A 26,480-nucleotide genomic window follows, 5' to 3' on the forward strand; every position below is an offset into this window, starting at 1 on the left:
TCTGTAAGATAAGCCACACACAAAAATTAAAATATTAGTTTCTACATTTCTTCCATCATTCTCTTTTTTCTCCCCCAACATCAGATAGACAGAGTTCTTATAAATTGAAGGTAATAGTGAGATTGGATCATTTGCAGAAATCAACAGACCCTTTTGGATTAACATTTTTTCATCCTCCCCCCACCCCACCCAAATCTCTTAACTCCATAAGCAGGTCAATTGTTACAAAAGACAAAGGCTCATGTCTTTAGTCTGGATTAAAATCTCTATCCTAAGAAAATAGACTATTTTGTCCTAAATGAATCACAAAGTCAACAAGTACTTTCAGAGTGCCCATCTAGCTTGGTAGCTAGATGCTGCTGAGGATACACAGGAGGTATGACACGTGGCCTCTGCTTTCAGTGTATTTGAGTGACGATTAGTCACCTTTCCAGAGCTAAGCTGTACAGTACTAACAAGACTATTAGTTAAAAGCTCATGGAACTGTAGAACTGTGAGTCAGAAGAGACTTAAAATAATAAGGATGCTTAAAAAAAGAAAGAAGAAGTTACTGCAAATTGTAGTTCATGGTTTCCTGGTGCTTACTTAAAAATACCCATAAGCAAAAACCCTTCAAGCCTCAGTGAGGTTGTGTGGTTTTCAGCTTCCCAATCAGCTTGGATATCCATGGATCCCGCAGAGGGTTGCAGGAGGAGCAGCCACAGATATAAACAGAAGTCTTTGCTATCACATGGCAAGTAAGTGTCGCATCTCTTGAGCATCCCAGGTATCTGGGGCAGCCCCCTGACAATGGTTGAAACGATATCACATCCAGCCAGAAAACAACCCAGCAGAAACAGTGAGATGACACATAAACCCACAAGCTCGGCTTATAATGTGAAGCAACAAGACATGAGTGCACTGTACTTCTGCAGCCACTCTAGAGAAAGAGAGAGAGTAAAATGTGTGAGAAAGCCACAGTTAAATTACTCACTATTAGCCCCTATAGTGTGCTTCCAACCTATGCAGATATGTGTGTGTGTGTGTCTGCACACACACATGCACGCACACACACACACACACACACACACACACACACACACACACACAAGAATATCACAGTTAAATTTTTTACTAGCATAATGAGGAAAGAGACCAACAGAAGGAGCTCCCTGGGCTAATTTTCTAGCCAGCAGCCACTGCAATGTTCCCACTAGGAAAGTGAGAAGGAGTGAGAGCAAAGTATAATAAATAATGACTGGCTCTGCTGGTCAGGAGAAATTATCACTATGCTTGAGGGATCTAAGCATATGCTCACCCAGGAAACAAATCAGAGGTGGGTGGAGACTGAAGAGAGGGAGAAAAGAAAACCCAGAATGGTTTGGACATATCTTTAGGACATATTCATTTAAATTAAAAAGAAAAATTTTGAAACCAATAGCATCACCAAAAGTTACATATGGCCAAACCTAAAACTGTCCAAACATTGTAGTTCTCCCAAATTTAAATTGCTTTTTAACTTGTAGCTTTATATGGCTTTGTAGGAGGAAACCAAGCTATTTTACATTTCTCATAGGCATCTGCTCCAATCCATTATATTTCCTTTGTGTCCGCTTCTATGTCTTAGCACAACAAAAGACTCAGAATCCTTACTCTATGCTCACCTACAGAGATCTGTTCTGTGTAGCAGGAAAATAGGACCTAGAAAATACAGGGAAATGCAGAGGCAAAACATTACCCAGCTCAGGAAAGTCGGTTTTGCCCAGGTTTCAGGGCTAAAATTTACTTTGATGTGTCAGAAGCAAATAAGTCAGCATCAAACCAGGGTGGGCTTGAATGTTCATAGGATAAAAGGAAAGGCTAGGCATTATTCATCTTATACGACTTTCCTATAAAATGAAGAAAACAAAACCTATAGGTTAAAGGATTTTTTTTACCTAATTGATAGTCTGTGCCCAGTGTGTGACCATGTGTCTTGCATATAAAGAGACTCAGACATACCAGTAATATATTCCTCAACAGCCAGAGGAGTAATAGGGTCTGGGTTTACACTGCTGCCTGAAACAACTGAAACAAATGAACAAAAACAAGAAAAACAAAAAAGACAATAAGACACTAGATATTAAGCAGTGAAGGAGAGGTGAACCCTATGAGGGCCCAGATTAGAATTTGGAAGGGTTTCTTGGCTAAAGTACAGGGAGGAAGGGTATCCAAGATATCACCTGATGGACTTCCTGATACAAAGCTGGGAGTCTAGGGATACAAAGGCAACTATTGCTTGCAGGGCAGAGTAGCAGAGGGAGAGCTGTGTAGAAAGCAAGTCCAGGACATCTTTGAGGTTTTTTCTTGAGTATTCAGCTAGGTAATGAAATATTAGAAGGAATAATATCTTAGTTCATACAGAAGCAGGGATAGTGCCTGTTACCAGCAACCAGATAATGTTGAATTGAAGAATTAGAAGGGGAGTAGTACTTTTGTAGTGGGAAAGAAAAAATTAACTCTAGACTTGTTCTACCTAGGGCTTAAAAGCAAGATAAGAAAGGATCAAACTGTCTGCAAGTGACTTAACCAATCCTTAAAAATGCTCAAGAAGATTTACGGGAATACAAAATATACAGCACCTAATAAGACAAAATTCACAATGTCTGACATCCAATCAAAAATTACCAGGCATGAAAAAAGCAGGAAAATAAGACATAACAAGAAAAAGCAATGAATCAAAACTGACCCAGAAATGACACAAATGACAATATCAGTATACAAGAAATTAAAATGATTACTATATCTCAGTTTCATATGTTCAAGAAGCTAGAGGAATGATTGAACATAATAAGTTCAGATGGGGAAGCTACAGAAAAGTTTCATATCAAACTTCTAGAATTAAAAATACACCATGTCTGACATGAAAAATACACTAGATGGAATTAACAATGGATTAGACATTGCATAGGATTAAGGAACTAGAATGCACAGCATTAGAAACTGTCCAAAATGAAACACATTTCATTTTGAAAGGTGAAAAAAGACTAAAATAAGCAGAATATCAGTGAACTGTGATATAGCCCCATTTTTATTATCTCAGCGGGACAAGTAAAAGGAAGACAGAAACTGAAGAAATTAAAGGCAATATGGTCAAAAAATCTTCCAAACTTGATGAAAACTTTAAATCCACAGTTCCAAGAATCTCAGAGAATCCAAGCACAAGAAACATAAGTGCACATCATAATCAAATAGCTTAAAACAAATTATAAAGAGTAAACCTTAAAAACAACCAAATAAAAAAGACATTGTGTGTGGAGGAACAAAGATAATGATGACAGAACATTTTGCATCAGAAACAAATCAAAATAGAAGACAGTGCAGGTAGATTTTTTAAAGTGATGAAAGAAAAAATCCTCAACCTACAAGTCTTTACCCGCTGAAAATATCTTTCAAAAATGAATGTGAAAGTTTTTAGTGTTTCTGGAAATTTTGTACAGAGATGAATAATGAATAAACAAAGTTTGGTATAGAAAAAATGTGAAAAAAAACTTTTTACGACATGCAAAAGCTGAAAGAATTCATCACCAGTAGATATGTACTACAAGAATTGTTAAAGGAAGTCCTTCAAGCAGAAAAATGACACAAGATGTAAATTTCTATCTCAAGAAAGGAATGATGGGCATCAAGAAAAGGGACTATGTAGGTAAATACAATCTCCTGTATGGTTTATAACATATATTAAAGTGAAATGTGTAACAGCAATAGCTGAAAGGTCTGGAGGGGGAAATGCAAGTACAGTGTCATACAATTCTTAATTATATGGGAAGTGGTATATTATCACTTGAAAATAAATTGTGAAATGTTAGAGATGTATACTCTAAATGCAAAACTATCCTGTAAGATAACCAAAGGGTTATAGCTAATTTTCCAAAGAAAGGAAGTAAAATGGAATAATAAAAAAATTCAATCCAAAAGAAAAGAGAAAAAGTGTGAAAAAGCATCACAAGCATGGATGACTAAATAGAAAACAGATAGAAAAACGGTGGTTTTAACCTGACCATATTAGTAATTCATATTAAATGTAAATGATCAAAATACCTTTCAATGTCAGAGATTGTCAGACAGAATAAAAGAAGCAAGACCCAACTATATACTATCTACAAGAACCCACTTTATTTATTTTTATTTTTTTTAATGTTTACTTTGGAGAGAAAGAGACAGACAAAGTGTGAGTGGGGGAGGTGCACAGAGAGAGGGAAACACATAATCAGAAGCAGGCTCCAGGCTCTGAGCTGTCAGCACACAGCCTGACACGGGGCTCAAACCCCACAAGTGGTGAGATCATGACCTGAGCCCATGTCGGACGCTCAACCGACTGAGCCACCCAGGCGCCCCAAACCCACTTTAAATATAAAGACATAAATAGGTTAAAAGTAAAAGAAAAGAGAAAGAAATAAATTTTAAAAAAAAGCTGGAGTGTCTAGATTAATATCAAAGTAGATTTCTGAGAGGAAAAATATATATATATATATTTTCAGGGATGAAGAGATTTTTTTTAATAATAAAAAGAAGGCCAATTCATGAAAAGTTCATAAAGTATTAAATGTTTATGCACCTAATAAAAGGAAGGAAAAATTGGTAAAACAAAAAGGAGAAATAGATAAATCCACAATTCAAGTGGTCTGTTTCAACACCCTTCTTTCAACAATTAGAATAAGCAGACATAAAATCAGCAATGATATAAAAGACTTAATGCTATCAACTAATTTCAGCTGACATTTACAGTGCATTTCACTGAACAAATAAATACATATTCTTTTCAAATGCATATGTAACACTTACCAAGACAAACCAGATTCTGAGCTGTAAAATGTCTTGATAAATTCAAAAGAATTCAAGCAATACAGAGTATGTTCTCTGACTGAAATGAAATTAATAATCAATAACTGAAAACTTCCTGGAAAATCTTCCAAATATTTAGAAGTCAAACAACACAGTTCTACATTACTCATAAGCCAAGGAAGAAATCAAAAGGGAAATTAGCAAGTATTCTGATTTAAGTGAGAATGAAAAGACAAAATATTACAATTTGGGGGATGCAGCTAAAGCAGTATCTAAAGTGAAATGTGTAACACTAAAACGTCTACAGTAAAACATAAGAAAGGTATCAAATAAATCATCTCAGCTTCCACCTTAACACCTTTAACTTAAAAATATCAGTTAAATTAATTCCCAAAGTAAGCAGAAGTAAAAAATAAATATAAGAGCATAAATAAGTGAAATAAATAACAATAAAAGCAGTAGTCTGTTCTCTGAGAAGATCAATAAAATTAATAAATTTCTATTTGGCCTAATCAGGGAAAAAAAGAAAAGACACAGATCGCCAATATGCAGAACAAGAGAGATGACACCTCTGCAGATTCTACAGGTAGGAAAATAGTCATATTATAAACACTTTCCCAATATATTCTACTCCTTAAAAAAGGGGGTGGGCTAACTCTCTGGAGATATATACTACTGAATAGGTGCAAAGTACCAAGAACTACAAAACCTGAATATCCTATCTATTAGTAGTGAAAAACTACCCCACAAAGAAAACACCAAGCTCAGATACTTCACTATTCTACCAGAGAACTAAGATGGAAATAATACCAATTATAGGCAAATTCTTCCAGAAAATTGAAAAGGAAGGTATGCAATCCAACTCATTCTAAGAGGTCAGCATTACTCTGATATTTTGATAAACGAAAGATAGTACCCACAAGAACACAGATGCAAACATTCTTAACAAAATACTGGCAAATTGAATTCAGTAATACAGAGATAAATGATAGAGCATCATGATCAAGTGGCAGTTCACTCCAGAAATGCAAGACTGGTTTAACATTAGAAAATTCTTCTGTGGACTTTCCCATATTAACAGATCAACTCAATATATGAAGAAAAAACATTTGACAAAAAAACATTTATTCTGACAAAAACTTTGTACACTGCGAACAGAAAGGAACTTCCTCAATCTGATTGGGACACCTACAAGAAAAAAAAAAAAAACCTATAGCTAACAGCGTAATTCATAGTGAAAGAATAAATGCCTTCCCCCTAAAGTCAGGAACAAGACATTTGTATTTGACATTATGTGGGAAGCACAGATGGCAAAAGGAACACAAGGAAAATTTTTAGGGGTGATAGAAATGTTAATTATCTGGATTTTGGTGACAGTATGGGTTCATAGGTGTATATGAATATGTCAAAACTTACAAAATGTACACTTGAAATAAGTGCAGCTTACTGTATGTCAATTTTACCTTAATAAACCTGGGAGTGGGAGAAGAAGCAAGCCACATAATGACCATCATTACTGTCAGATAATCTGTTTCCATAAAGCAAAAAGCTTTGCTTTTGTGAATCAATAAAACATAGTAAATTCTCACATACACACATCTACTCTGTAGAATATTGCTTCTGTGGGATATGAAATTACTTGTTTTGGACAATTAATTTTGGAAATTCCTAATTGCACACAGTTAAACATGTTTCCCTAATACAAGACTTCTCAGAGCCCTTAAATATTTTACACAGTGAAACTTATAAAGAGGAGAAACTAGTGCACGGCGTTTCTTAAATGTTTGCCCATATATCTGTTTTTCAACGAGTAGTTAAAATAACTAGTGATCAGTAGATCACATGTGGAGAAATACTTGGATAGACTGGTCAGTTACCATTAAGTACAGAAGACCCAATTCTGGAGAAGTCACATGTGAACTGTAGTTTCAAATGTCAAGATAGTTTTATTTTAACATCCTAGCACCAAATTCAGCCTTCCTTATGAATTTCTGCTTTGGATACAACCTCCAAACTTTTAAAACCTTTAAAAGTCATATCCAGATTATCCTAATTATTACTTATAAAAATATTTTAGATACATTTGGATAAAAATCAGTCCATCAGTAACACAACTCCCTTCCTTTATACTTTTTAAGGTGTGTGAGGAAATTAATACCCCATTAATAAAAGGTATGAAGAATCTTAACAAATAGGTAGCTTGTTCATCTTCTATTTTAAATAAATATTGAAGACAAAGTTTTTTAATTATTCACAAACCACTCTCCACAATAGAATAGTACAAAAGTAATGACAAGTATCATCATTATATAATAAAAGTAATAATAATAATTGCTGTAGCATACAATGGGTTAAAAAAAAAACCCTTTGTATACAGCACAGGGAATAAAGTCAATGATGGTGTAACAGCACTGTATGGTGACAATGGTAGTTACACCTGTGGTGAGCACAGAACTTGAACCACCATGTTGTATACCTGAAACTAATGTAACATTCTGTGTCAAATATACCCAAATAAAAATGTTTAATCATTTCTAATTTAATAAAACTTGTTTAATTTTTGCCCAAATACTTTATCTGTGTTCAGGTATACAGAAAACTCAACATTATTTTCTTTAATTGCACTATTTGTCTGCTTAACAATAAAGAGCTCAAAAGACAATACCAGAATGGAATTGGTTTGGCCGTAATCAACAACAAACTAACCAAAGATTTAAGTACCATAATTTTCCCTTAATACAGGAGAAACCCTGGTCTGCAATAAAAACTCTTCCAAGAGCTTTTTTGCATGGCATAAAGAGTTCTTGCCAACAACTTTATATGAATATATAAGTTAATTTCAGACTTCTAAAGTTGATCCCTACTGGGTAGATTAAAGTTGCATGAATTTATAATTAAAATACCTCTAGGCCTAACTCTTTATGCTCATAAATGCATGGCGTGGGCCTTATAAATGCCAGTTTCCTGGGTCACATGCATGGCATTCTCAGGATCAAGATCTATCTCTATTTAAAGCCATTTAATAACCCTTCTACTCAAAATATCTTCCCTTTTACTTTGATTTGGGTACTGTGATTGCTCTCTGACCATGACATCTCAATTTGTATGATATGTGCTTTAGGATTAGGACATATTCCTGACTTGACTTATACCTCAGTTCCCCTGTTCTGGATTCTCAAAGAGAACTTCAAGCATATACCACACAGTCAATATTTTAAATAAGGTCATTCCATGTTGACAGCCATTTTCATTGCATGGAACTTTCACCTAGATGATGGTGAGTCTAGATTCTACTAGTTTTGGTTTGTAGCACTTTTTTTTTTCCCTCAATTTCCTCTGTTGGAGGGAAGGCAAAGTCTATGTCTCTGTTCGGAAAGACTGCCCTGCCTTTGTTTCACTTAATGTCACAATAGGGAGAGTAGAATGCAGTTGGTTACCAAATGGCTTTGCTCTAGGGCAATCACTACGATACATTTTTAAAAAAATATATAATCAATATGCTAAGAAGGGGAAGAAAATGGAATCATATAAAATGCTAAATTAGAACCACGAAAGGCAGAAAAAGTGTGGAAGACAGAGGAACAAAGAACAAGGGCAACAGTAGAAAACAGTAAAAAATATGGTAGATATTAATCTACATATATTTTTTTAAATTTTTTTTAATGTTTATTTATTTTTGAGACAGAGAGAGACAGAGCATGAACGGGGGAGGGTCAGAGAGAGGGAGACACAGAATCTGAAACAGGCTCCAGGCTCTGAGCTGTCAGCACAGAGCCCGACGCGGGGCTCGAACTCACGGACCGCGAGATCATGACCTGAGCCGAAGTCGGCCGCTTAACCGACTGAGCCACCCAGGTGCCCCAATCTACATATATTAATAATCATCTTTAATGTCAGTGGTGTAAATATATCAATTAAAATACAGAGATTGTCAGAGTAAATAAAAAACAAGACCCAAATATATGTTGTCTACAAGAAAACCACTTTAAATATAAAGACACATAGATTAAAAGTAAGGGGATGGGGAAAAATATACTATGCTAACATTAATCAAAACAAAATGGAACTAGTTATATTAATTTCAGTAGGAAAGATTTTAGAGCAAAGAAAGTTATCAGGGATAAAGAAAGCGATTACATAATGATAAAAGGCTACATACTCATAACAATCTTTAATGTGTATGAACCAAACAACAGAATGTCAAAATACATGAGGCAAGAACTGATAGAACTGCAAGGAGAAATAAATGAAACCACTATTATACTTGGTGACTTGACATCTCTCCATTACAAACAGATAGATTCAGCCAGCAGAAAATTAGTAAGGACACAGTCAATCAGCTGGATGTAATTGACATCTATAGGCTACTTAATTCAACAATAGCCAATTACAGTCTTTTCTTTTTTTTTTTTAACATTTATTCATTTTTAACAGTGAGAAAGAGCATGAGTGGGAGGGGGACAGAGCGTGGGAGAGACAGATTCAGAAGCAGGCTCCGAGCTGTCAGCACAGAGCCTGATGCAGGGCACAAACTCACGGACTGAGAGATCATGACCTGAGCTGAAGTCTGATCCTTAACTCACTGAGCCACCCAGGCACCCCTGTTACACAGTCTTTTCAAGCTCTCATGGAAAATTCACCAAGATAGACCACATACTGTTCCATAAAACACACCTTAACAGATTTAAAAGAACAGAAATCGTTCTAAGAACACAATGGAACTAGAAACCAACAACAAAAAGATAGCTAGAAAATCCTCAAATATTTGGATATTAAATAATACACAGGTCAAGAAAGGAATCTCAAGTTTAAAAACATTAAAAAAATTTAATTTTATTTAAATCCAAGCTAGGTAACATATAGTGTAATAATAATTTCAGGAATAGAATTTAGTGATTCATCACTTACATACATTACCCAGTGCTCATCTCAAAACTGCCCTCCATAATGCCCATCACCCATTTAACCCATCCCTCCAACCAACACCCCTCTAGCAAACCTTAGTTTGTTCTCTGTATTTAAGAGTCTTTTATGGTTTGCCTCTCTCTCTCTTATTTTTTCTTCCCTTTCCCTATGCTCATCTGTTTTGTTTCTTAAGTTCCACATGAGTGAAATCATATATTTATCTTTCCCTGACTGCCTTATGCTTAGCATACTACACTCTAGTTCCATCCCCGTTGTTGCAAATGGCAAGATTTCATTCTTTTTGATTGTCAAGGAGTATTGCATTGTATATATATACCATATCTTCTTTATCCATTTGTCAGTCAATGGACATTTGGGCTCTTTCCATAATTTGGCTATTGTTGGTAATGCTGCTATAAACATTGGGATGCATGTGCCCCTTGAATCAGCATTTTTATATCCTTTGGATAAATACCTATTAGTGCAATTGCTGGGTCATAGGGTAGTTCTATTTTTTATTTTTTGAGGAACCTCCATACTGTTTTCCAGAGTGGCTGCACCAGTTTGCATTCCCACCAACAGTACAAAAGGGTTCCCCTTTCTCCACTTCCTCACCAGCACCTGTTGTTTCCTGAACTAAGCCATTCTGGCAGTTGTGAGGTGGTATGTCATTGTGGTTTTGATTTCCCTGATAATGGAATGTTGAGCATCTTTTCATGTGTCTGTTAGTCATCTGGACGTCTTCTTTGGAAAAGGGACTTTACATGTCTTTTGCCCATTTCTTCACTGGATTATCAGGTTTTTTTGGGTGTTGAGTTTGATAAGTTCTTTATAGATTTTGGATACTAACCCTTTATTTGTATGTTACTTGCAAATATCTTCTCCCGTTCTGTCAGCTGCCTTTTAGTTTTGTTGATTATTTCCTTTGCAGGAACTTTTAAAAATATTTTGAACTAAATGAAAATGAGAATAGAATTTACCAAAATTTGTGGGATGCACTCAAGGCAGTGCATAGAGGGAAATTTATAGCACTGAATATCTAACACTAGAAAAGAAGAAAGATCTACAATCAATAATCTAAGCTTCCACCTTAGGAAGATAGAAAAAGAAGATAAAATTAAATGCAAATTAAGTGGAAGAAATAATGAAAATTAGCTCAGAAATCAATGAAATTGAAAACAGGAGATCAAAAGAGAAAATCAACAAAACTAAAGTTTGGTTCTTTGAATATATTGGTATAATTGCCAGGTTAACTAAGAAAAACAAAAGAAAAGACATAAATTATTAATATCAGGAATGAAAGAATGGATATCCTTGCAGATCCCATGGAAATTAAATGGATAATAAAGGAATATTATGAACTCAATGCCCATGAATTTGATAAACTAGATGAAATGAACCAATCCCATGAAAGGCACAACCTGCCAAAACTCACGTAAGAAGAGATACACAATCGGCATAGACCTATATCTGTTAAGGAAATTTAATCAATAATTAATAACCTTTCGGGGCACCTGGGTGGCTCAGTTGGTTAAGCATCCGACTTCGGCTCAGGTCATGGATATCACAGTCCATGAGTTCGAGCCTTGCGTCAGACTCTGTGCTGACAGCTCAGAGCCTGGAGCCTGTTTCAGATTCTGTGTCTCCATCTTTCTCTCTCCTCTCCTGCTCATGCTCTCTCTTTTCTTAAAAATAAATAAACGTTAAAAAAATTTTTTAAATAATAACCTTTCAATACAGAAAGTGCCAAGTCTAGATGGCTTCACTGATGAATTCTACCCAACTTTTAAGGAAGATACTATACCAATTCTCTATAATCTCTTTCAGAAAATAGAGGCATGAGAATACATCCTAACTCATTCTGTGAAGCCAGCATTATCCTAATGCCAAAACTAGACAAAAACATTACAAAAAAGGAAAACATCAGATCAGTATATAATACAAACATAGATGCAAAAATAATAAAACGTTAGTAAATCAGATGCAACAATGTATAAAAATAATTATATACCACAACCAAGTGGGATTTATCTCAGTTATTCAGAGCTGATTCTACATTCCAAAATCAATTAATACACTCTGTCACATTAATAGGCTAATGAATAAAAATTCCATGGTCACAGCAATAGATTAAAAAAAATCCTGAAAAAAATCTAGTGCCCATTGATGATACTCTCAGAAAATCAGGAATAAAGAAGAACTTCCTCAACTTGATAAAGAACATCTACAGAAGTCTTAGAGCTACAGCTAACATCATACTTAATGATGAGAAACATGAAGCTAGGATAAGGAACAAGGCATAGATCTCCCCTCTTGCCACTGCTTTTCAAAATTGTAATGGAAGTCTTGGCTAATGTAATAAGATGATAACTGGCAATAAAAGCTAGAGAAATTGAGATGGAAGAAATAAACTTCTCTTCACAGATTACATAAGTAGTATATGTAGAAAATCCAAAAGTGTCAAGAAAAATGCTCCTGGAACTAGTAAGCGATTATAACAAGGTTGCCAGATGCAAGGTCAATATACAAAAGCCAATGACTTTTCTAAACTCAAGAAATGAACAAGTGGAATTTCAAATTAAAAACACAATTCCATTTATATCAGCACATAAAAAGTGAGAGGTATAATCTAACAAAATATGAAAAAGACCTCTATGAGGAAAACTACAAAACCCTGATCAGAGGTATCAAAGAACTAAGTAAATGGATAAATACACATGTTCATGGATAGGAAGACTCAATATTGTCAGTTGTTTGTTCTTCTCAATTTTATCTATAGATTCAGTGCAATCCCAATCAAAATCCCGGCAGCTTATTTTGTGGATATCAACAAATTGATTCTAAAGAATAGCCAATTAATATTTAAGGGCAAGAACAAAGTCAGAGAAGTGAACTTCATGACTCACCCTAAAACTACATTAATTAGGATCCTGTGGTCTTGGAGAAAAAATAGACAAATAGATTCATGGAATACAACAGAGAGCCCCAAAATAGACCCACATGTATGTAATCAAATGATCTTTGATAAGGGAGCAAAAAGCAGTACAATACAGCAAGGATAGTCTTTTCAACAAATCGTGCTGTAACAACTGGACATCTACATGCAATCAATCAATCAATCAATCAATCAATAAAAACAGCAGCTAGATAGAAGCTAGACACAGACCTTACACCTTTCAGAAAAAAATAACGCAAAATAGATGATAGATCTGAACATAAAATGCAAAACTACAAAACTTCTAGAAGACATTACAAGAGTAAACCCAGATGATCTTGGGTATCTGTTTTAGATACAACACTAAAAATCCAATCTATGAAAGAAAGAATTGATAAGTTGGACTTCATTAAAATTAAAAGGTTTCACTCCACAAAAGACAGTGTGAAGACTTAGAAGACAAGCCACAGACTGGGAGAAAATATTTGCAGGAGACATATCCGTTAAAGGACTGATATCCTATACATACAAAAACTCCTAAAACTCAATCATAAGAAAGTGAACAACCCAATCAAAAAAGTAGACAAAAGACCTAAACAGATATCTCACCAAGAACATATATAATTAGCAAGTGAGTATATGAAAACATGTTCAACATAAGCCATTGGGGAAATGCAAATTAAAACAATAATGAGATAGCAGTACATACCTATTAGAATGGCCACAACCCAGAACATCAACAATACCAAATTCCGGAGAAGATGTGCAGCTTTTGTTATTGCTGGTGGGAGTGCAAAATGTTCTAGGCACTTTAGAAGACAGTGTGGCAGGTTCTTACAAACCCAAACATACTCTTATCATATGATTCAACAATCCCACTCCTTGGGTATTTACCCAAATGAATTGAAAATTATGTCCACACAAAAACCAGCACATGTATATTTACAGCAACTCTATTTATAATTGCCAAAACTTGGATGCAACCAAGATGTCCTTCGGTAGTTGAATAAACTGTGGTACATCAAAATAATGGAATGTTATTCAACATTAAAAAGAAATAAACTAGCTAGATATGAAAAGACATTAAAGCAACTTAAATGCATATTACTAAAAGAAGCCAATATGAAAAGGCTACATATAGTATGATTCCAACTGCAGTGCATTCCAGAAAAGGCAAAACTATGGAAACAGTAACAAGATTAGTGTTTGCCAAGGGCTGGGGAGAGGGAAAGATAAATGGGAATGGAACAGAGGAATTTTTGAGTGATGAAACTACTCTGTATGATAGTATAATGCTGGATACATGTCATAATACAGAACACATTTGTCAAAACCCAGAGAGTATGCAATGCCAAGAGTGAACTCTAACGTAAATTATGGACTTTGAATGAAAATGATGGGCCAGCGTAGGTTCATCAGTTGTAACAAATGTACCACTCTGGTGAGGCATGTTGATAATTGGGTAGGCTGTGCATGTGAGGGGGCAGGAGGTATATAGGAACTCCTATATCCTCCCCTCAGTTTTTCTATGAACCTAAAACTGCACTAAAAAATGTTAATTTTTAATAATAGGCAAAGGACTTGAACAGACATTTCTCCAAATATATACAAATGACCACCAAGCCTATGAAAAGATGCTCAACATCACTAATTATTAGGAAAATGCAAATCAAATCAAAACCATAATAAACCGACACACACCCATTAGAACAACTGCTATCAAAAAACAAAAGAAAAAATAGAAAATAACAATTGTTGGCAAAGAAATGGAGAGATTAGAACTCTCGTGGGGTGCCTGGGTGGCTCAGTCGGTTAAGCATCTGACTTCGGCTCAGGTCATGATCTCGAGGTTCGTGAGATTAAGCCCCACATCAGTCTCTGTGCTGACCACTCAGAGCCTGGAGCCTGTTTCGGATTCTGTGTCTCCCTCTCTATCTGCCCCTCCCCCGCTCATGCTCTGTCTCTCTCTCTCTCTCTCCCTTTGTCAAAAATAAACATTTAAAAAAAAAAAAGAACTCTTGTGCACTGTTGGTGGGACTGTAAAAATGGTGCAACCACTATGGAAAACAATGTGATTTAATTAAAATTAAATATAAAATTTAAACTAAAATATGAAATTAAAATTAAAAATAGAATTACATATGATCCAGCAATTCCACATCTGCATACATACCCAAAAGAATCAAAAGCAGAGTTTCAAAGAGACATCTGTATACCTAGTTTACAGCATTATTCACAACAACCAAAAGGTAGAAGCAACTCACATGTCCACTGATGGATGAAGGGATAAACAAAATGTGGTATATATACATACATTGGAATATTATTATGCCTTAGAAAGGAAGGAAATGCTGACACATGCAACAACATCAGTGAACCTTTTTTAAAAATATTTATTTTGAGAGAGAGAGAGAGAGTGTGCAAGGGGCAGAAGAGAGAGAGGGAGGGCTCTGCACTGTCAGCACAGAGCCCAATGCACGGCTTGATCCCACAAACCAGGAGATCGTGACCTGAGCCAAAACCAAGAGTCAGACACTTAACTCACTGAGCCACCCAGGCGCTCCAACACTGATGAACCTTAAGGGCATTATGCTAAGATAAGCCATTCATGAAAAGACAAAATACTGTAAGATTCCACTTATGTAAGTTACCTTAGAGTAGTCCAATTCATAGAAAGTAGAAGGGTGGTTGTGAGGGGCTTAAGGATAGGAAGAATGGGGAGTTTGCTTTTTAATGCATACAGAGTTTTAGTTCTGCAAGATGCAAAGAGTTCTGGAGACTGGCTGCACAACAGTATGATGTACTTAACACTACTGAAGTAAACACTTAAAAATGGTTGTGATGACCTTTTAAAAATTAAGGCAGTATTTCCCCATAGTTAAGAAGGTTGGCTTTTGGAATCACTGAGACCCATTTAGTAGCTGTGAAACTTGAATAAGCCACTAATTTCTCTAAATCTCACTCTCCATGTACAATAATACCTTCTCTTACGGCTTTTATGAAGATTAAATATTTAAAAAATTTAGTACAATACTTGTGCATGATCAACATTCAATACCCGGTTGTGGTGACAGAGCTATTGTACACTAAGCACACAAGCTTGAGGAGAATGTAAAGGAAATGCAGGCCTTTCCTCTCAGGAGTTTACAACTGTATTATCATGCAGAGTCGACATATTAATACATTTTTACTATATTTTCTCAAGAGCTTTTAGGCGTGATGTAGTTTTCAAGTTTCAGATTCAGGATCAAGGACAAAACACAGTTTCCTCAGGTTAAGGAAAATGATCTTCACGGAACACATAAATCCTAACCCCAAGATTTGGGGTCAACAGCATCTCTAACTTTTTAAAAGTGACTGCAATAACCTACCTGAACTCTTACAACAGCCAGGCAGTGCCTTGCTCGCCTAGAGGCTGCCTTTCTTAGGTCTGTTGATATGCTCAGCTGTGGGCCCAGACCTATCCAGAGTGCCAGACCAACTCAACACAAGAGCTGCTTCCACAGTTCCCAGTCTCTCCCCACTTCAGTCTGACAACAGTCTGACTCCCTCAGACTCTGCTGCTCCGTGATGGCCATCGGACCTGATTTATTTCCTCCAGACCTTCTTCTATGTACACCACCACTTCCCCACTGCTGACGATGTACTCCACATTGCTCTTAGACTAAGCCTACTGCAGCTGAACAGATGTGAGCCACAGGTCGGGGCCACCACAGGACTGATGACCCTCCCTGGCATATGCTGCTTGCACGTGCCCTACTCATGGACATAGGTTTCTATATTGGCTCTGTCCTGAGGTGCTGTGTCAGCAACTGGCCAGGTCAATCTCTCCATAAATCCCAATCCTGTAGGTGGTGTCTACTACTCTATTAGTTTCCTATTGCCACTGTAACAAGTTATCACAAACTCCATGACTTAAAGCAGCACAGATTTATTCTCTTACAGTTCTGGAGGTCAAAGTCCAAACTAAGTTTTATGGATCTTAAATCAAGGTGTCCACAGGGCAGGTTCCTTCGGTGCCACAGGACACATGGAGCCAGAAAATGCTGGAAGAGACAAGGGAATGGATTCTCCCTTAGAAACTCTGGAGGGAGGCACTGTGGCCCTGCTGATTCCTCAGTTCTGGCCCACTGATACTGATTTAAGACTTTTGGCTTCCAGCACTATGAGAGAATAAATTTCTGTTGCTTTTAAGGCACAAAGTTTGTGGTTATTTGTTGCAGCAGCCATAGTAAAATCTGACATAATGTCCAGGTGGAAGGAATTCAGATGTGTAGTTTTGATGTGTGGGCCTTGATATTTTTAAGTGTGGTCTCTAAAGCAGCACACTGGCATCACTGGAGAGTTCATTAGCAAGGTAGCAGCTCAAGCCCCATTCCCAGATCTACCAAATCTGAATCCACATTTGAATAGGATTCCCAGATGCACATTAACATTTGAGACACATGCTCTGGAGAACTACAGAGCAACCAGACAGGAGGGACCTGGGTAACTGGAAGCCCTCACAGAGCTACCCAATCCTTGGGGCATATCCCAGCTCAGACCCTTACATACAGGAAATGTTTTATTTAGGTCATTTTTAATTTAGACTGCTAAAGTGGCTAAGCCAATATCCTAACTGATACATCATCTGTATGCCAGGCAACACACAAATGACCTGGACAGAGTCTTTAACATTCAAACATGTACATAGAAGGAAGGCAAATCTTTCATTTCACATGCACATGTAAAATATTACTCACCACAAAATGTTGTTATTTAACTGAAACCATAATTTTGCTATTCAGAAGATTCTTCTTTTGGGGGATTATGGCTAATCATTTTCAGGCTTTATTTTCTCTAGGCTAACACAGAAACCACACCTTCAGTCATATAGCCTTTCATTCTTCATATATTATAGGCTTTTCATTCTTCATGCATTATAATAGGCCAACTGGACTTGGAAGCAACATTTTAAATCATTTCACCCATTTGGATTGTTTTAATTAAGGGGAAAAGGCTGTCTATGGGCTCTGTAACACTACCTTTGTCATAAAGCAGGTATCCATGTAAGTGTGGATTTGTTTATGGACTTTTATTCCATTGGTCTATTTTGCATTAATACCCCACATCTCCATACTGTACTTTAATATCTTGATACCCTGCAGATAAAGTTTTCCAACTTTCTTCCTTTCCAAGACTATCCTCAGTGGAAGTTGGCAAAACAACAGTGGGACTAATGACTAATTTTGCAAATAAAGTCTTTTTGGAAAACGGCCATTTCTTCTCATTCTCATATTATTTATAACTGCTCCCTTGGCTACAATGGCAGGATTGGGAAGTTGTAACATTCTGGCCCATAAAGCTTAGGATATTTACATCTGATATCTGGTCTTGATGACACTTGATCCTTCCCATTCCCATATAAATTTTACAATTACTTTTTTAAGTAAAAAGTAGAAAAAAGAACTAAAGATATTGTTTAGGATTGCACTGAATTTACAGGTCAATTTAGGGGAGATATTACATGTTGCTTTATTGACTATCCCAGTCCATGGATATGGTACACCCATCTTGTTAAAGATTTTTTATTTCACTTACCAACATATTTTTCTTTACATTCTGCATATCTTTTGTTATTCTTTTTCTTGGTGTTTTATTAGTAATACTGTTATACACGTATTTAAAATTTTTCATTTTCTAATTTTTTTTTTACTTACACATAGAAACACAATTGATTTTTGTATATAGACTTTGTCTCATGAGCATTTTCATCAAAAGAGGTGTTGACTTTATCAACTATTTTCCTGCATCTGTTGAAATAATCATATGGGTTTTCTTTATGTAGTTAATATAGTGACTATATTAAATTTGCTAATGTGAATTCAGTCTTTCATTCTTGGAATAGATACCACTTGGTCATGATGTGTCACATTTTTATATATAGCTGGATTTTATTTGCTAGCATTTAGTTTGGAATTTTTGCTTCTATGTTCATAAGAGATATTGTCTTATAATTTTGCTTTCTTCTAGGGTCATTGTCAGATTTTATTTTCAGAAAATGTTAGGCTCATAAAATGAGTTGAGAAGTGTTCTTTCCTTTTCTGTGCTCTCAGAGAGTTTGTGTAATATTAGTATATGTTTAGCCCTTAAATATTTGGGAAAAATCACAAATGAAGCCATCTGGGCCTGGAATTTTCTTTGTGTGGTGGTTTAATTTAAATAAATTCAATTTCATATAGATAGATATATAGATATGAACATTCAGATTTTCTTTCTTCTTGTGGGTGTCTTGGTAAATTGTGTTTTTTAAAAGCTTTTTTCATTTACATTTTCAAATGTATTGCCTTAAAGTTTTCCAGATATCCTTTCATTATCTCATATCTGTAGAATTGGTAGTGTATCTCTTTTTTTTTTTTTTTTTTTTAATCCCTAATGGTGGTAACCTGTGCCTTCTCTCAGTTTCTTGAACAGCTTTTCCAGGTGCTTATAATTTTAGTCGTTTAAAGAATCAACTTTCAGTTTTTTTGAATACTCTTTATTGAATATTTCTTTTCTATTTAATTATTACCTTTTATTTTTCATTCCTATTTTCTATGGGCTTAATTTTCTGTTCTTCTCTAATTTCTTGAAATGGATACATAAATTATATATTTTCACTGCTTTACCTGTATCCAACACAGTTTAATATATTTTTATAATTCATTTAATATTATTTGCTAATTGTGATTTCTTCTTGGGTTGGATTCTTGGGTCATTAAAATGTATCTTAATTTCCAAATTGGGGGATTTATTAGCTATCCTTTATGCTACCAATTTCTAGTTAACTGTACTATGGTAAGAGCATATACTTTGAATATTAATCCTTTGAAGTTCATAAAAGTTACATTGTGACCTAGAAAATGGCAAATTATGGTAATGTTACATTTCACTTGAAAAGAATATGTATTTCTCAGTTCTGGATACAATTTTCTAAATATGTCAATAGAAGTTGTTCAGTTCAAATCTTTTATGCCTTTACTAATCTTTTGTCTATTCTACTGGAATAGACCTATTCCATTAAACCTATTCTATTAAAATAGGTGTGTTAAACTCATCCACTATGATTGTAGGTATGTCTATTTCTCCATTTTAGTTCAATTTTACTTTGTATATTTTGATGTGGTATTATATTCATAATAATTACATATTTCTAGTAGATAAACCCAATGTATCATCTACAAAATGTTCTACTTTATCTCTAGCAATGAATCTTGCCTTAAAATATATTTTATTTAATGTTAGTGTAAACACAGCACTTTTTGTCAGTGTCTGCATAGTATATCCTTTTCTTATACTTTTGCTTTCAATCTTTCTTTATTCTTAGATTTAATATGTCTCTTTAAGTTGTCCATAACTATTTTTATGTAAACAATCATTGTTCTTTGAGTGTTTTATCTTTTACACTTAATGAAATTACTGATGCAGTCATTTTTAAATTGATCATCTTATTCTTTGTCCTCTATTTGACCTCCTCTGCTCTATGTTCCTTATTTCTCTTTTCTGACATTATTTTGGATTAAAGACGTATTTTCATTACTCATTATACCCTTTTATTATCTTACCAGCTATATATTCTTTTACTTATTTTATTGACGTATGATTGACATACATTATATTAGTTTCAAGTATACAACATATTGATTCAAGAATTCTCTACATTACTTAGTGCTCACTATAATAAATATTCTTTCATTATTAATTTAATGGTTACCCTACAAATTACAAGAAATTTTTCACTTAGCTTTATTTCTTCCTGCTTTTTATTTTCTTATCACCACATATTTCAATATTTTAAATAGCAAACATTTTATTTTTAAATGTTTATTTATTTTGAGAGTGTGTGCATGCACAAGCAGGGGAGGGGCAGAGAGAGAGTGAGTGAGAGAATCCCAGGCAGGCTTGGCACTGTCAGTGTAGAGCCCAATGCAGAGCTTGATCCCATGAACTGTGAGATCATGACCTGAGCTGAAATCAAGAGTTGGGACGCTCAACCAACTGAGCCACCTGGCTGCCCCTTAAATAGCAAACATTTTAAACCTCACAAGTCATTATTTCATATTTTTATCCAGAAAATACTCACTTATCCTCCTCATTGTTTTTATTTTCCAGTGCTTTTCATTCCTTTCTGCATTTTGTGGCTTCTGTTTAGTATTAAACATTTCCTTTTGCCAAAAGAATTCTATTAGTGTTTAATACAGATCTCCTGATAACTAGTTATCTGTTTTTGTTTGTCTGAATATATATTTATTTTGCCTTCATTTTTGAAATACATATTTTTCTAAGTACAGAATTCTAGGTAGATATATTCTTTCAATTTATCAAAGATGTCCTATTATATTCTGGCTTCAATTTTTCCTATAGAGATATCATTTGTAAGCCTGAATATTACTCCATGAAGGTAATGAGTCTTTCTCTTTGGATTTTCTCTTTGTGTATTTTGTTGTTGTTAGCAGTTTCACGATGATGTGTTTACATATGTTTTTTCTCTACATAGCATGTTAGGGATTTATAGATTCATGAATCTATAACTTATTACCTTTTATCAGCTTTATAAAATTCTGGTAGTTATTTATTTTATTAATTTTTAAAAAATACTTATTTTGGGGACAACACAAATGGGGGAGGGGCAGAGAGAGGGGGACAGAGGATCTGAAGCAGGCCCTACCCTGACAAGCTGACAATAGTGAACTCAATGTGGGTCTCAGACTCACAAACCATGAGATCATGACCTCAGTCAAAGTCAGATGCTGAGCTGACTGAGCCACTTAGGTGCCTCAGTAGTTATTTCTTTTAATACTGATTTATTCTATATTATCTCTCTTCTTCTACTGGACTCCATTATACAACTGATAAATCTTTTCATGAGTCCCATCAGTCCTTTATGTCTTTTCCTATACTTGCCAACCTTATTTTCTTCAGAGTTTAGTTTTTTTAATTGACTTATCTTCCAGTTCACCAATCATTTCTTCAGCACTCTTTAATCATCTCTTAAATCCATAGATTGCTATCTTAATTTCACTTTTTGTATTTTCAGATATAAAATATCTATTTATTTCGAGGGTTTTTAAATGGTGCAGTAGTAAGGGGACCCTGAACTTGTCTCGTCCCTGAAACACAGCTAGATCAGCATCAAACCATTTTGAACATCTAGGAAATTGATCTGAGAATTAATGCAACACTTGGCATAATTTGAGTGAGAGATCTTGGCAGGTACACAGTACAGAGAGGTGAATTGGAGGGGAGAAAAGCTGTGGGGACATGGAGTGGAAGGAGCTGGGTTTTGCAGAGAGAGACAAAGAGAAAGGGGGAGAGAGTGCAGTGAGGCAGGATCATACGAGGAAAGCACCCCTCCTGAAAGTAGCTGGAGAGAAAGAGAAAGAATGAAAACACTCGCAGGAGTCTGGATAAGAAATCTGTTCCCTAAAACCACTGACAAGAAAAAAGGAGAGGATTTCAATGCTGCCAGTTTGCTATAAAGGGTGGAGCACAGAGTCTGAAGTTTCAGAGTTTAGTGCCTGGTGGTGCTCTAGTGAGAAAGCAGGGTGAGTCCCTGGGAGCAGGCAGCATGGTCTGAAGGGCCTGTGTAACCCCAAAGGAAGAAGCAGTTCCCCCGCTTGGAGTGCATTTGATGGAGGTGATCGGCCTCCCCATGGGCAAAAGTTCTAGCAGACCCTGGAGAGCTGCCACATTTACTGATATTGGAACAAAGACCCAGAGTGCAGCAAAACCTGGCACCAGCTGTGTTTTGTGATTTACCATAAAGTCTGAGCCTCTGCTACTATGTAATTGCACAGATGTTTTCTACAACAAATAGGTACCCAGCCACTATACAGTGAGACCCTCCCTAGAGAATCAGAATGGGTCCAAGCCACAGGGGTCTCTGAAGTGTGGGGTGTTGAAACACAGCCCCATCTGAGATAAAACTGTGGAGGGAGATGCCACCTGACAGGCAGGCAGCTTGGACACAGGGTAAATGCAGGGAGTGGATGGAAACCTGAGACAAAGGAGAGGTGATTGATCATGCATCTGTGAGGGCCTAAAATCCCCACGCTGGAGACTAAAGAGTGGGTAAAGCCATTTTCACCTCTAGCACTCCCACGATGATTGACCCCAGTGAGCTAAGCAGCACCACCAAGTGGAGAACAGAGCTCTTACACAAAGCCTTGCCAACCTGCCCCCTCCAGACACATCCCCAAGAAGACCAGCACAAATCCCTGCCACAGTGTAATGCAAGGTTTCAGTTCTAGGGGAAACTGGATCTAGCTTCATTAAGGTTTCATCTGTTTGCTGGTTCACTTGTTTTCTTTGCTTCTGTTTTTATGTTGTTTTTTCTTTCTTTTCTTTTTCTTTTTCTTTCCTGGATACAGAAAGAGCAAATTTTTTATTTTATTTTATTTTATTTTATTAAAAATTTCTAAATTTTTATTTTCCTATTTTTTTAAAAACTTTTTTTCTCTTTTCTATCAAGCTTCTCTCAACAAGCAGACTGAAACACACCTAGATCTAGCTTTCTTCATTTTTGGTTGTTTTTTTTTTTTTTTACTTTTTATATTTTATTAATTTTTTTCTTCCTCCAAAATGATAAGATGGAGGAATTCACGCCAAAAGAAAGAACAGGAAGAAATGATGGCCAGGGATTTAATCAACACAGACATAAGTAAGATGCCTGAATTAGAATTTATAACCACAATTGTAAGAATACTAGCTGGGGTTGAAAAAAGCATAGAAGACAATCCCTTTCTGCAGAGATAAAATAACTGAAATCTAGTCAGGACAAAATTAAAAATGCTATAACTTAGATGCAATCTCGAATGGGTGCCATGACAGTGAGAATGGACAAAGCAGAGAAGTGAATCAGTGATAGAGAAGATAAAATTATGGAAAATAATGAAGCTGAAAAAAAGAGGGAAACAAAGGCAAAAGAACATAATACAAGACTTGGAGAGCTCAGTGACTTATTAAAGAGGAATAACATTTGTATCATGGGAGTCCCTGAAGATAAAGAGAGAAAAAGGAGCTGAAGTTTTATGTCAGCAAATTATAGCCGAAAACTTCCCCAAACTGGGGAAGGACACAGACATAAAAAAGATATGCTCAAGAAGCACAGAGAACTCCCATTAAACTCAACAAAAGCTGACGATTGCCAAGGCATATCTTAGTCAAAATCACAAAATACAAAGAAAAGGAAAGAATCATGAAAGCAGTAAGGGGAAAATGTCCTAACCTACAAGAGAAGACAGATCAGGTTCGCAGCATATCTGTCCACAGAAACTTGGCAGGCCAGAAAGGAGTGGCAGGATATATTCAGTGTGCTGAATGGGAAAAATATTGCCAAGAATTCTTTATTCAGCAATGCTGTCATTCAGAATAGGAGAGATAAAGAATTCCCCACAGAAACAAAAACTAAAGCAGTTGGTGGCCAGTAAACCAGCTCTGCATGAAATGTTAAGGGGGACTCTCTGAGTGGAGAAAACAAAACAAAACAAAACAAAGACCAAAAGTAACAATGACTAGGAAGGACCAGAAAACATCATCAGAAACATCAACTCTACAGGCAACATAATGGCACTATATTCATATCTTTCAATAATGACTCTGAATGTAAATGGACTAAATGCTCCAATCAAAAGACATAGGGTATCAGAATGGATTAAAAAAAAAAACAAGATCATCTATATGCTGCCTACTAGAGACTCATTTTAGACTTAAGACACCTGCAGATTGAAAGTGAGGGGGATGAAGAACCATTTATAATGTAGATGGATATCAAAAGAAAGCCAGAGTAGCAATACTTATATCAGACAAACTAGATTTTAAGGCAAAGACTATAGGAGGAGATGAGGAAGGGCACTATACCATAATAATTGTAAATATATATGCCCCCAACTTGAAACACTCTAATATATAAGCGCTCAAATATACGTTGTCAATTAATCACAAACATAAAGAAACTAATTGATAATAATACCATAAGCATAGGGGACTTTAACACCCCACTTGCAGCAATAGACAGATCATCTAAAGACCCCACTAAAAAGGAGATTTATAGACCAATCTCCCTGATGAACCTGGATGCAAAAATTCTCAACAAGAATCCAACAATACACTAAAAGAATTATTCACCATGATCAAGTGAGCTACAGTGCTGGTTCAATATCTACAAATCAACGTGATACATCATATTAATAAAAGGACAAGAACCATATGATCCTCTCATTAGATGCAGAGGAAGCATTTGACAAAATATAGCATCGTGTCTTGATAAAAACCCTCAAGAAAGTAGGGGTAGAAGGAACATACCTCAAGATTATAAAGGCCATATATGAAAAACCCACAGTTAATATCATCCTCAGTGGGGAAAAACTGAAAGCTTTTCCCCTAAGGTCAGGAACACAACAGGGCTGTCCACTCTCACCACTGCTGTTCAATGTAGTGTTGGAAGTCATAGCCTCAGCAATCAGACAACAAAAAGAAATAAAATGCATCCAAAATGGCAAGGAAGAAGTGAAACTGTCACTCTTCACAGACAACATGATACTCTATGTGGAAAACCTGGAAAACTCCACCAAAATAGTGCTAGAACTCATACATGAATTAAGCAAAGTTGCAGGACATAAAATATACATACAGAAATTAGTTGCATTTCTATACACCAAGAATGAAGCAACAGAGAGAAATTAAGGAATTGACCCCATTTACAATTGCACCAAGAACCATAAAATACTTAGGAATAAACCTAACCAAAGAGGTAAAAGATATTTACACTGAAAACTATAGAAAGCTTATGAAAGAAATTGAAGAAGACACAAAGAAATGGAAAAACATTTCATGCTCATGGATTGGATGAACAAATATTGTTAAATTTTATACTTCCCAAAGCAACCTACACATTCAATACAATCCCTATCAAAGTAACACCATCATTCTTCAGAGAGCTAGAACTAACAATTCTAAAATATGTATGGAACCAGAAAAGTCCTGAATAGCCAAAGTAATGTTGAAAAGGAAAACCGGGGTGCCTGGGTGGCTCAGTTGGTTAGGTAACCGACTTCGGCTCAGGTCATGATCTCACAGTTTGTGGGTTCGAGCCCCATGTCAGGCTCTGTGCTGACAGCTCAGAGCTTGGAGCCTGCTTCAGATTCTGTGTCTCCCCCTCTCTCTACCCCTCCCCTGCCCATGCTCTGTTTCTGTCTCTCAATAATAAATAAACATTAAAAAGAAAAGAAAAAGAAAACCAAAGCTGGAGGCATCACAATTCTGGACTTCAACCTGTATAACAGAGCTGTAATCATCAAGACAGTATGGTACTGGCACAGAAACAGACACATAGATCAATAGAACAGAATAGAGAACCCAGAAATTGACTCACAAATGCATGACCAACTAATCTTCAACAAAGCAGGAAAGAGTATCCAGTGGAAAAAAAATATGGTCTCCAGCAAAATGGTATTGGGAAAACCAGACAGCGACATACAGAAGAATGAACCTGGACTACTTTCTTATACCATACACAAAAATAAATTCAAGACGGGTGAAAGACCTAAATGTGAGACAGGAAACCATCAAATTCCTAAAGGAAAAAATAGGCAGCAAACTGTTTGACCTTGGCCACAGCAATTTCTTACTAAACATGTCTCTGGAGACAAGGGAAACAAAAGCAAAAATGAACTCTTTGGACCTCCTCAAGATAAAAACCTTCTGCACAGTGAAGGAAACAATCAACAAAACTAAAAGGCAACCGATGGAATGGGAGAAGATATTTGCTAATGACAGAAGACAAAGGATTAGTATCCAAAATCCATAAAGAACTTAAACG

Source organism: Felis catus, chromosome C1 (assembly GCF_018350175.1).
Source record: "Felis catus isolate Fca126 chromosome C1, F.catus_Fca126_mat1.0, whole genome shotgun sequence".
NCBI classification, from domain to species: Eukaryota; Metazoa; Chordata; class Mammalia; order Carnivora; family Felidae; genus Felis; species Felis catus.